Below are 11,720 nucleotides of genomic sequence, written 5' to 3'. Positions count from 1 at the left end.
CTGGGCTGGTGGTGGTGTCAGAACACCAAAGATCTCCAGAGTTCTTCACTAAAGTTCAGCACTTTTACAAGAATATATGCTGCTCTGGTTGTTGTATGCCTTTGCTCAGTATGGTTGTGTTTTGTTTTATCAATTTTGTGAAACTTTATAGTCTATTTTTTGGTGGACAGAGCATTTCCAAGCTCCTTTCTTTGCTCTAGTGGAAGTTGCTGTGTTTTATTTAGTGCCGTTCTCAGACCTTTATATTTGTAATTTTGGGTGATGTTTCTTCAGTGTCCACATGATATTTGTTATCACAGCTCTCTAAATTTGTAAGTGAACTTCTAGTCCCATGTGGCCCCACAAAAGACACTGCCCCCAGTTTCTGACAGTTGCCATGATCTCACCTCAGAGCTTTACAACACTTGGCTTCCAAGATGCTAGCTCTGTGAAGTAAAATTAGAGACTCATATTTGTTGAGTAGAATAAAGTCAATGGAAATCCCCAATCTAAGCTTCTGTTAAATTCACTGCTTGAACTCAGGACAAACATTCCATAGGCAACATTAGCTCTGAAATTGTCATGTGGCCTGGATGCCTGGAACTGTACTGATGGATGTACAGCTCAAAGACTCTAAGAAAATGTGCATCGTGGTCCTTTAAGATTTGAAAGCTGCAATTCAAGGGCTGTTAAGACCTTCAGCTGGTGATAATTGGATTTGTAAGACAGTGCAACATGTGATAAAAACGCTCCTGTTGGATGGGATCCCAGTTTTCTTCTATCCTTCCTATTAATGTGATAAATGTTGCTGTCTCAGCTGATAGGACCATGTTGGATAATCAGATTGGAATCAAGTTAGAGTTCCTCAGGCTGGCTCCATGTGAAGCTTGTGGGAAGACTTGAAAAAAAAATACTGTAGAGAATAAAAAAGGGGCCTGGGTTTGCAAAGGGAACATTTTACTTTCATTACAATGCTCCATGGTGCAGGGAAGACTTATTAACCATAGACTCTAGCCATGTGCCGTAACCTCTGCGTGCCATGTCCCATGGGAAGCTGTGGGAAAGTATCCCCGGTGTTACTGGGCACATGCCATAGTGGGGGCTGGGGAGAAAACATAGCATCTCTCGACATGGATGTTGGGCCAGGGAGGAGACAAAATAATGTTGGAAAATTAAACCTCTTTTAATTAAAGCTGATGGCAAACAAACTCGACTAATATGGCTCTACAGCTGGGAAACGTAAGTACGATTTGAAACTGAACAGCTGTGAAATTGGGCCCTCTGGTTACAGCTGGGCATGCGAGAGGGACAGAATCCCTGGCAAAGGTGTTGCCCCCGCCTGGAGGACTGACTGAGCTGGGGACAGACAGCCAGAGTGGCTTGCTCTCCTTATTGTTTTTGACACAGCATACCCCACCAAGATATCCAGTCTCTGGGTTTCTGGACTCCCAGAGTCCACTCACCAGTAGCACCCCTCTGCCCCACATGTTTGTTTAGGATTTTTCCTAATGAGAACAGCATCAGTGTGGGTGCTGGAATTAAAGAGAAAAGACTCTCATTGGCGGTGGGGGGGGGGGCGGGGCGGGGATAGAATCTGTTTTGTGATCTAAAAAAGTTTTTATCTACTCATATTCCCGAAGACCTCAAGGCTGTGCCCTTCCCTACCAGGATGGTGCATAGGTCAGTTCCTGCCATTCTGTTTCTGACCATTGAGTCTTGAGAGCGCTGTGTAGGGCAAGCCCAGAGCTGCACCTGTCCTTTTTACATTTATGCCTCACCAGTAGCTGACTATGCAGGTTGAGTCTGGCTGCACTCATACTAGGATGGGTATATTCTGATCATTCTCTGAAGTTGTCAACTTCTAACTCAGTCACAGGCTTAAACTCTGAGGCACATGGTTATCACTTCCTTTTAAATATTTTCCTTAGGCCTCTTTCTCACTTGTCCGTCGAATTTAATTGATGTTTTGGGAATATTAGGAGCAATCCCCAACCATGTACACTGATCATTATGAGGGTGGGTATCAGGATGGGCTAGACTGTGCTACAGAAATAAATAAGACCTGAGATCTTTGAGGCCAAATACAATCCCATTAGTTCTTCTGCCCTTTAATGCCTGGAGTGGGTGGCAGCCAACCAAGGACTCCCGGATCTGACTTCTTGCCCTTGTGAGCTGCTGTCATCTTGGTAGTCCCATGGCCTGAACACCGCACCTGAGGGATCGGGAGGCTGGAGGACTGAACAGTGGGAAAGCATGGGAGATGGAGCAGGACATTGAATGGCCAGGCCCAGAGTGACATTTCTCTCCATGCTCCGTCAGTCACGAGCTTTCAGCTTCCCTGTAAGGAAAACTGGAGAATGGAACCTTCCTGTGTGGCCAGTATTTGGTCAGACTGTATTAACCATAACTGCTAATATCAGTCTGTCCAGTTACCGAAGTCTTAGTGCCTGGGTTTGAAGGCATCTTTGAAGCAATTTAACAATTCTTCTGTCTGCATCGAAAATACCTTAGATCAGTGCTTCTGAAAGTGTGGTCCTGGGACAAGGGTGGTGATCAGCATCACATGGGAGGGTGTTCGAAATGCAAATTTGTGGACCCCCCTGTATCAGGAATTTGGAGATTGGGGCCATGCAATCTGTGCTTTAATAAGCCCTCCAGGGAATTTTAATGCTCCCTGAACTTTGAGACTGCCCCAGACCCACAGTTCTCAACTCAACCATGGTCACCCATTGGGATCGCCTGGGTAGCTTGAAAAAGTACTGATTTCTGGGGCCATACCCAGGAGACTCTGATTCAACTGCCCTGGGGTATGGCCTGAGACAATTATGGAAACCAGTGCCCTAGAATGATTTTTGAGGAATACTTTTCCTCCCTGAAGTTTTCCATGAAAATAGATTTCATGTGGCTTTGGTGGCACTTCCTAACAACTCCTGGGCTATGGGAGTGAGGAAATTTCATGACCAATGCACTTCCCTTCCCCCTTCAACTGGAAGCAACTAGCTGGCTTTGCAGGGAGTGAAGACAAAATAGAGATTTGGGAACTTAAACATGGAATCCTGATTCTGTCACAGACTCATCATGCGGCCTTGGGCAAGATGATTAATTTCTCTTTGTCTTGTGTCTATAAAACGCGAGTAGTAACACTTGCCCACAGATGTTGCCAGCATTATCTAATTAATGAGCGGAGAATGTTTGGGAAATACAAAGTACTGTACAAATGCTAATCATTATGATGAATGCAGTGCATTTTTCAGATACAAAAGTGCTATGTATATGCTCGTAATTATTATAATTATTGCTAATACTAATAATATTGCTACTAGTAATACATTTCTCCTGCAGTGGGAGCTCAGTATGTCCTTTGGGTTAACATTTTGCCCTGCATTGTCAGGAAGTCTTGCTAAGCAGCTGTTTAATGACCATTGCTCTGTACCTCCCCACAAAGTGTCATTCATCAGGAGTGCAAATAGTCAAGTATGCAAACAATCCTGGGGTCCACTTATGAAATGTCCCTGACTGTTGGGTCATCGCCAGATCATGCTGCAGAAGCTCTTCTTTAGGTTAAGGAAGTGTCCAGAATATAGAGTTCAGCCATTCTTTTTTAGTATTTTCATTAGAAGCATTTTTTTTCCCCCCTTCTACTGCTGGTCTTTTATCTACAGTGCTTTTGCCATCTGCTTTCATATGGTTGTAAATGTGCTGCAGAGAATCCTAGTGTGTGTTGGTGAGCAGAACTAGCTTCCAATGCTGGCAATTCACAGATATTACCAGCAGCAATTGGTGTTGAGAACAGGGCAAATATTTTTGCTGTGGTTTCATTTTGTTCAGTTTTAGCTTGGATTTTGATTTGGAGGAGGGGACATAAGAAAAGAGAATTGTGTCTCTTCATTTCTCAAGAAATAAATGGTACTGAGGATTATGTGACTGGTTTGGGTCAAGCAGATTGGGAAAAAACAAAAACAAAAACAAATCAATAGATGATGTTCAGTTAGCAATTAAAAAAATCATTGAATATGTTCATTCTGACTCCCATTTCCTGGTCATAAAGACATGGAAGTCTAAATTGCTTAGACTTTGTCCACACTCTAGATTCCTGATTTATTCGTAGCAAATGGGAAAGAAGCTTACAAAATAAACTCATCCTGAGAATTATCCCAATTTAGTCCAAGGCCTTGGAAAAAATACAGAGTTCCCAGATTGTCCCTACCATAGACCCCCTACAGGCCTTCCAGTTATCACCATTTCAAAACCCTGATGGCGCTCTCTCTCCCTTTTTCCCTTGGTGAGGCCATACATGAGAACTTAAATGTCAAGTTTCTTTGCTTCAGGCGGTAACTACGTCAACTCGCTGGGTTAGTGCTGATCACCTTATGCTGATCAGAAGCTCTGATTGACAGAGATGTCTTAAATAAGTGAGAATGGGAAAACAAAATAATTCACACTTTATGTGGCCCCATGTCTCTGACCTACATCATTGCCCTTCTCTCTGAAGAACTTTCTAAAATTTTTTGCAAGACAGGTCTACTGACAACCAATTCCTTCAGTTTTTGATTGTTTGGGAAAGTATTTCTTTTTCACTTTTGAAGGATAATTTTGCTGTATACAGTATTCTAGGTTAGTGGTTCTTTTAACACATGACATTTTTTTTAACCTACTCTCTTCTTGATGGCATGTTTTCTGAAGTCAGATGTGATTCTTTTTTTTTTAATGTTTTTGACAATAGAATAAATAGTTCTCTTGATGACTGCAGATATGTCAGACCGTTTGGTGGTATTCAGAAAGATCACAGTAATGGCGGTTTTCCTGATTGCTGTGCAGTCTCCAGTAATTATAAGGAGTTCCTTGTCTGAAACTGCTGTCAAATCAGCAGGACTGCATCTAGGCCCCATCTCTTTCAAGATTATGGTAACCTGGGCATATTTTCCCCAAATAAGTTTGCTTCCTCATGTCCCAAGGCCCAACTCACTCACATTCACTTCAAGGACAATACCTTTGTAATAACACCCAAAGTTGTATATAGTGGGGATGAGGGATTCTTTTTTACACCAAGTAGTGTCAGGCAAAAGGTGACTTTCATTTCGGGCTGTGTTACATGGATCTTTTTGAAATGAGAACCCATTAGCCTAATGAATCTTTCATATTTAGGTGGTTTTTGAGTAAAGCCATCTCCAACAAAGTGGGCTTTAGTAACCATCCTCTTCCATATTTTCTTTGGTCCCTTTCTTTTTTGAATAACCTTTAATACTTCTGTTTCTCCCTGGACACAAACTTTGGGTAAAGGGACTTCCCATTTTCCCGCTTTCTCTTTTCTTTTTCATTTAATCATATTGGAAAGTTCTTTAGCTTGGGACTCCTCCCTTTCCAGTAGACATGCAGGCACTGCTCCTTTGGAATCTTCTCCTTCAGTCTTCTGTTTGGGGCTTCTCTTTTCATGCATCTTGATAGTCTTTTTCATTTGTATTTTCTCAGCATGGCACTGTTTACAGTAGAGCTTAGCTTTCAGACCAATCATTTTTTTTTGCCTTCTTTGAACATTCATGAGCCTCCTGACCTTCCTTCTTTCTCTTTTCCTCTTGGTAGTTCAGACCTTAGCCAGAGTGCTTCCAAGTGTAACTCAATATATTCGTTTTGTGGCACGGTGATGGCCATGGAGCCGCTGGATGCAGCTCCTGGGGTGCAAAGAAGTTCTCAATTTTCTGGAAGGCAGATGTGATTCTTACTCTTGCTCCGCTATGTGTAAGGCACTGCCCCACCCCTACCCCCAGTGGCTTCTTTCCAGATTTTCTTTAATTTTCTGCAGTTTCAATATGATGTGCTCAGGTGTAGTTTATTGGTCTTCTCTGGGCTCCTGTCTTCGTGTTCTCTGAACTTCTAGATCTGTGGTTTCGTGTCTCTCATTAATTTTGGGAAAATACCAGTCATGCATTCAAATATTCATATATTCAAATATTTCTCATGGTCTTTTCTCTTTCTTCTCCTTCTAGTATGCCCATTACTCATATACTGAGCCTTTTATAGCCACTCAGAGTTCTTAGATATTATGTTCCCGTGGGGTTGCTTTTTCCTGTCTTTTTTCTTTTTCCATTTCAGTTTTGGAAATTTTTGTTGACATTTCTTCCAACCGCTGATATTTCCTCAGCCATGTCCAGGCTGCTGATGAGCCCATCAATGGCATTCTTCTTTTCTGTTGTGGTGATTTTGGTCTCTAGAATTTCCTTTTGATTCTTAGAGTTTCCACCTCTCTGCATACATTGCCTATCTGTTCATATGTATTGTCCACTTTTGCCTTCAGAGCCCTTAGAATATTGGCTGTCTGCAATTCCCAGTCTGATCATTCCAACATCTCTGCCATATCCAAGTCTGGTTCTGATGCTCACCGTTTCTTCAACCTGTGTTTTATGTCTTTTTGTATGTGTTGTAATTTTTGTTGAAAGCCATGCAGGATGTTCAGGGTGAAAGGCACTGAGGTAAATTGGTATTTTTGTGTAAGGTTTTATATTTATCTGGCTAGGGGTTAAACAGTGTTTATTGTTTGCTGTAGCTGTAGGTGTCAGAGGCTACAACTTCTGCTCTCCTTGGTTTTTTTTTTTTTCTACCGGGTTGTCTTTGGGCTTCCCTAGAGACTTCTTTAAATACCATGTGAGATGAATAATTCTTTCAGTATACAAAACCCTTTTGATATGGAGGTAACTAACATGTGGGAGGAGGAGAAGCATTCTATAGTCCTATGATTAAATTTCAGTGTTTCAGCGGGCCTGTGTGCCTGGACTGGGAGCTTTACAATTGCACCTCAGTTTTACTTTGCTTTTCCCCCTTAAGTTGAGGTAGGAAGACTGTGGCAGACTGCAGTTGGGTATTTCCTATTCCCCAGACTCTGTTAAAATAATTTCTCTTGAGATCAGAAGAACAGAATGCTCTGGGTGTATTTCAAAAAGGCTACCTTTACTTCCCCCCCTACTGAACTGCAAGGGGATTTTTCTCTGATAATCACTGAGAGAATCTGGTAGGGCTCCTGGAGGGGTTATTTACAAGTGTGTATGTGAGCCTGGGGAAGACTGGAGCCCCTTGGAGTTTGTAACTCCCCAAGGTGTCCGCCCTGCCCCTGTGATCATTCCTGGATCATGGTGTAAGTGTTCCTATCCCAGTACTGGTTCCCGCAAAGCTGTTTGTTGCGGGCTTCTGCTCCTGTAAGTTGTGACTGTCTATATGTATCTGATTCACCTGTCTCTTCAGTGTTGGGGGCAGCAGTTTGCTCTGTGGCCTCAGTTCTCTGATGGATCTAAGAAGAGTTGTGGATTTGCAGTTTGCTCAGCATTTTTCTTGTGGGATGGGAGTAATGACTTTCCTCTCATGCCAGACTGGAAACTAGAAGTTCTGTTAATCCAATAATTATCACTTAACAAATTCAGTCTGTGTGGTCCATCAGGCAGAAAAATAATCGTATGGGCCCTTAGTGTTGAAACGATGTGAAATGGAGTATACATTAACTTATAGCTACAACTATTTGTTACAGACTGCCTTCTTTTAAGAGAAAAAGAAGAAAATCATATAAGGGTGGGAGGAGGTGGGTCAGAGAAGAGGAGTGAGTATAAAATCAATTCTGCCTATTATTCATGAGGAAAGAATAATCAGCAAATTCATTATAAATCCTTATGTTTATATAGGAAAGTCTTATTTATGAGGTACCAGCAGTGTTCCACATGAATGAATTTGTCATATAACTGAGCTATCATCCTTTAAATTGAACTTAAAACATTACAATCCTTTTTGATAGAGTTCTTTTTCTAAAATATATTATTGTTCTGTCTTATTGAGCAAAGCACAGAGAATATCATTTATCTTATTTTGTTACTCGGGTCATTATTGTAAACATCAGTCACAGAGCAACTCTGTTGTAATTCAGAGCAGCTCTCAAGGGCTCTAGAGGTGACTGGGATCATTTGCACCTAAGCACACTACCTGCCCTGCTTCCCAGTGCTTATCTTTACCTCCCCATTTCACCAATTACTTTTAAAGCCCCCAGCCCATCTACTCAATCTAGAATAAAATTAAATATATTTTATTTATATAAAATCTGTCTATTTATCTACTAAAATCATCTCACTTATGGCTTCCTGGTGCACACACAACAGTTGGAAAAACACTGTTGTATAGGACAGGGAGAATTGAAAATCAGCAGGGGAACCTGAATTTATGTTCGTTTAATTACTAAGCAGATTATATGTGCAAAAGTAAGTTAGAAGCTCTGGCCTATAGGCTAAAAAATAAATAAATATAATAAATATGTCAGCCATATTATGGAGTACTGTGGAGAAATATAAACCATAGCAAGGGGTAGGAGGGCTGGAGGTAGGGGGAATCATGGAAAACCTTTTTGGTAAGGTATTTGAGTAGAGACCTGAAGGAAGTAAAAAAAGAAAAATGAAACCATTGAGATATTGTGGAGTATGGAGCAAGAATTGCATGTACAAAGGCCCTGAGGCAGGAGTTTGTTTGGGATCAGAAAAATAAGAGGCAAATATGACTTGGGCACAGTGAGGGAGGGAGGGAGAAGGAGATGAGAACTGAGAGGTTGTGGGAGGCTAGATAATTGAATTAGTCAGCTATTACCATGGAAGTGCTGCAGATATAACTCAGGGGCATACAACAATAGCATTTTTTCCCCTCACTTTCAAATGTGTGGTTTGGCTCGCTTGGCTATAGACTTTAAATTGGGCTCAGGCCGCTTCTGCACAGGTTCATCAGAGACCAAGGATGAAGAATCAGAATGTATCCCCTAGCCCCAAATCTGTTCTCCAGGTAGAACAGCAGAGTGAAAGAAGAAAGCCTAATCACCCATGCACTTTGCAAGCCTCAAGCCTGCTCGCATCCTGTCTGCTACCATCCCCAAAGTCAAAGCAAGTAATATGGCCAAGCCCAAAGTTGACTGGTGGGAAGATCCACCCTGCCTACAGTGGGAGAGGAAAAGAGTCAAGGACCATGCCCAGTAACTCAATCTAACACAATTAGGGAGGGGTCTGTAGACCATTAAAAGTCTTTAACTTTTACTCTTTATGTGAACGGAAGTCACTTAAGAACATTGAGTCAAGGATTGACTTGTTTTGACTTTTTTTCAATGAGTAACTCTGTTCATTTTCAATGAGTAACTCTGGGAACATGGGGAGAATAGATGTAAGGGTCCCTGGATGTAAGAAGAACAGTGGAGAGACTGTTACCATGTGGCAGATGAGAGATGATGGTGGCTTTGACCATCACGTAGACGTGGACATGATGTGGAATAGTCATTTTCTGAGTCTGTTTCACAGGTAGAGCCATCAAGACTGGCTGGTGGATTGGATGTTGGGCGGGAGAGAAAGCTAGTGGTCAAGGACTCCAGGGCTTTTAGTTAGAGGACCTGAAGCCATGAGCAGGAAGACTGGCAAGAGACCAAGTTTGAGAGTTAGGGGTGAAGAATTAGGTGTTCTGTTTTGATCATTAAGATTTGAGATGTCCATTAGGCTTTCAAGTGGAGACGCCAAGCCGGCAATTGCTTATGTGAGCCTAGGGCTCAGGAAGGAGGTCCGGGCTGGAGATGGGGTTAAATAAAAGTTTGGAATAGACTTAGACCTGTATTTGTCTTGGATGTTGAAAATAATATTTCACACAGAGTCAGACTCTGTTATATAATCTCTTGTGGGCGGGAGTCTAAATCCTTTCCTTCTCTACTGGCTTTTCCCCCAAAACATAACATGCCCAAGCCATCTGCTCCCTCTCTTGCTCTTTCTCTGTCCCTTTCTTTCATTCTTAATTGACATTTTTGAATAGAATTTACTCCCTCATTTCTATTCATTCCTTAATCAACTGGAATCTGTATTCTGTACTGCTACAGCTATTAAAAAAACTGCCCTGACCGAAGCCTCCAAACTCTGCACAAATCCAAAGTGCACTCTAGAGTGCTTCTTTCATTGCTGCATTCAAATTGTTGCCCCCCACCTCTCCTCTTCCTGAAACCCTACCGCTCTGACTTCTGCAGTGCTGCCTCCTCATCTGGCTTTCCTTGTGCCACTCTGGCTGCCATGGCTTTGTCTCCTGTGCTCTCTTTCCCTCCTGTGCTAGCTCCTGTAACATGGGTTCTGCCCATGACCCAAAGCTGTTAGCCTTCTCCATGGGAAACCTCATCTATCTCCTGGATTTTCACTGTCAATGTGTAGGGGCTGCCCAAATTGCCATCTCTGACTCTGATGCCTTATTTGAATGTAGTTAAATTATTCCTTCTACATGTTGCATCTATCCAAGTCAGTGTCCAATAGGGACCTCAATCTCAGCATATCCAAAAGGAAACATCCCCTGGTGATTGGAGAGGTAGAGGTCATCACTCTTCCTATAAGTTCTAGTGACCCAGAACCTTCCTATAATTATCATACTCAAGAGTCCCCATGCCAACACCCATTCACCTATGAACTGACATGTGATGTTCCCACAGGAGATGTCCTCTAAATCATCCTTTCCTCTGTTTTTATGACTCTGCTTTAAGACATCTGATTCAAATAGTAAGAACTTTGAGAAGGCTCCTCTGAGTTCATAACCGGGATACGGTGGTCCTTCTTGGTACCCCACCAACATCCTATTCACGTGTCTCATCAGGTGTTGACATTTATGCACATAGTTTTGCCTAACTTTCTAAATCAGACTTCTCTAGGAAAGAAGGCTGTATTCATCAGTGTGCTTCAAGTACTGAGATCAGTACTCAGTGCTTGGTAGGATCTCAAGAAAAGTTTTTGAATTTAACAGAAATGACATTTGGATCAATGAATCCAACTAAAGATAAGCAAGGCCCACGTACAGCCATGGACACATAGTCTTCTAGACCTCATAGCTTCACCTCTGGGATTCGTAATAACTTTGGTCTGTTCACAAGCTTTTTCTTCATGCCCACTATACACATATAATGAGAGTGTGCTCGTGACTGTAGGCAAAAACACTAGATGGTTTACATGAATTCTGACATCTCCTCAGAAAGAGAAAGTAGCCCAATCATCCCTAGCTAGATGATGAGTGTGTCTCATGTTATTTCCAGGCAATGCAAGGTTTTATTTTTGTCGTGCACCAAATGGACTTGGTGTCAGGCAGTCAAATGTCTGGCAATCTGCCTAGCTGAAGAGATAACATGAGTAGTGAATAGAACATTATTGTGTGATAATGATTTCCAGCAGCTATTGAAGATAAATTCCAATGCAAAGTAGAAAGCTTTATTTCCAGGGGAGAAGATATCGATCCTGTGGCCACTGTAAATAAAATGAGAATTGCAGGTGTAGAGAGATGTCCCGTCCTGTCATTGCCATCGAGTTCTGCCTCCTGAAGCCAAATGAAGACCCACTTGCTGATGAGCAGTTTGATGTTCCCCTGTTGCTGTTACTTTCTTATAGAAATGTGTCATGGGAATCAGATGCAGAATGTGAGCATAGGTTCCGTCATCGTGTTGTGAATACAGTTCCTAAATGTGAGATCAAACAAAGGCCTCTGTGGATCAACCATGATTTATCCCAGGATAGTCCCTAGGATCTTGCTTGGTTCTTGGAGAGAAACTGTTTTATGAGTCAGAGGAAGGTTAGGAGCCTAGATTACTGAATTTTTTTATAGTCTTAATGGTTGGTTAAAACAGGAGTCTCTTTTTCTTTATCTACAGCTTGAGATTGAGGATGTGATTATTCTTCATTAGCTTTTGAAGAACTGATCATTACAGCCTTTCTAGGTCATAGACT

At 42.0% G+C, this 11,720-nt stretch overlaps 1 protein-coding gene and 1 pseudogene across 8 annotated transcripts in view; one reads left to right on the top strand and one right to left on the bottom strand.

Moving 5' to 3' along the window:
- Positions 1 to 11,720, top strand: part of NTM (neurotrimin) — a 943,472-nt gene that overhangs the window by 653,313 nt on the left and 278,439 nt on the right. The window lies entirely within an intron of this gene.
- On the bottom strand, positions 3,045 to 5,628 carry LOC118550897 (ribosome biogenesis protein NSA2 homolog pseudogene; annotated as a pseudogene).

Source organism: Halichoerus grypus, chromosome 11 (genome assembly GCF_964656455.1).
Source record: "Halichoerus grypus chromosome 11, mHalGry1.hap1.1, whole genome shotgun sequence".
NCBI classification, from domain to species: domain Eukaryota; kingdom Metazoa; phylum Chordata; class Mammalia; order Carnivora; family Phocidae; genus Halichoerus; species Halichoerus grypus.
The sequence above is the reverse complement of the archived record's forward strand: the minus strand, read 5'-3'. Positions and strand labels throughout refer to the sequence as shown.